This window comes from Rhinopithecus bieti, unplaced genomic scaffold, assembly GCF_001698545.2.
Source record: "Rhinopithecus bieti isolate Rb0 unplaced genomic scaffold, ASM169854v2 scaffold_82821, whole genome shotgun sequence".
NCBI classification, from domain to species: Eukaryota; Metazoa; Chordata; class Mammalia; order Primates; family Cercopithecidae; genus Rhinopithecus; species Rhinopithecus bieti.
The window spans coordinates 1,705-2,689 of NW_016830171.1; the positions used below are offsets into that span (position 1 = coordinate 1,705).

A 985-nucleotide genomic window follows, 5' to 3' on the forward strand; every position below is an offset into this window, starting at 1 on the left:
CAATCTTGGCTCACTGCAATCTCCGCCTCCCAGGTTCAAGCGATTCTCCTGCCTCAGCCTCCTGAGTAGCTGGGATTACAGGTGCCCGCCACCATGCCCGGTTAATTTGTGTATTTGTAGTAGAGACAGGGTTTCACCATGTTGGCCAGGCTGGTCTTGAACTCCTGACCTCAGGTGATCTGCCCACCTCAGCTTCCCAGAGTGCTGGGATGACAGGTGTGAGCCGCCATGCCTGCCCAGGTCCCTGTTCTTAACCACAGTAGACACTGCACAGAGAATGTCCAGACACAGAGAGGTCAGGGAGAGCTGAGAGGCTAAGCCCAGCCTCTGAAGAGTCATTTTATCCCGTATCCTTCCCTTCTGCCTCCCACAGAACCCGGAAGGCATCCCGGTCAAGCAGGACTCCTTGTCTTCTCAGAACCAATTTGGCATCTTGCCCTTGTCTTGGGACATTCCAGAACTCGTCAAGTATGTTGGGCTCTTGAGGAAGGGGTTCAGGGCTCCCCTATCCCAGGAGAGGGAGCGGGGGGCTCCGAGGCCTGAGCAGACCACTCATCCGCCCTCCTCACAGCATGGGCCAGTGGAAGATCCGAGCCTACTATGAAAATTCACCGCAACAGGTCTTCTCCGCTGAGTTTGAGGTGAAGGAGTATGGTAAGAGGAGGAGGGGCTGGGGGAGGCAGCGCCCAGAACGCCTGGCCCAGCGCCGCCCCCACCAACACTGTCTCTCCCCCAGTGCTGCCCAGTTTCGAGGTCATAGTGGAGCCTACAGAGAAATTCTACTACATCTATAATGAGAAGGGCCTGGAGGTCACCATCACCGCCAGGTGAGGGACTGGGGGTGGGGCCAGGTAAGGGCTGGGTGAGGGACCAGGTGAAGACCAGGTGGGGGACTGGGGTGTGGGACCAGGTGGGAGGCTGCAGGTGGGGTAAGGTAAGGGGCTGGGGGTGGGACCAGGTGGGAGGCTGCAGGTGGGGTTAGGTG

The 985-nt window shown here is 58.6% G+C and overlaps 1 long non-coding RNA gene across 1 annotated transcript; it reads left to right on the forward strand.

Moving 5' to 3' along the window:
• Positions 1-338: 338 nt before the first annotated feature.
• LOC108524221 (uncharacterized) lies at positions 339-830 on the forward strand. Its single transcript, XR_001884005.1, has 3 exons — positions 339-468; positions 572-654; positions 737-830. It is a non-coding gene; the product is annotated as an uncharacterized LOC108524221 (long non-coding RNA).
• The last annotated feature ends 155 nt before the right edge of the window (positions 831-985 follow it).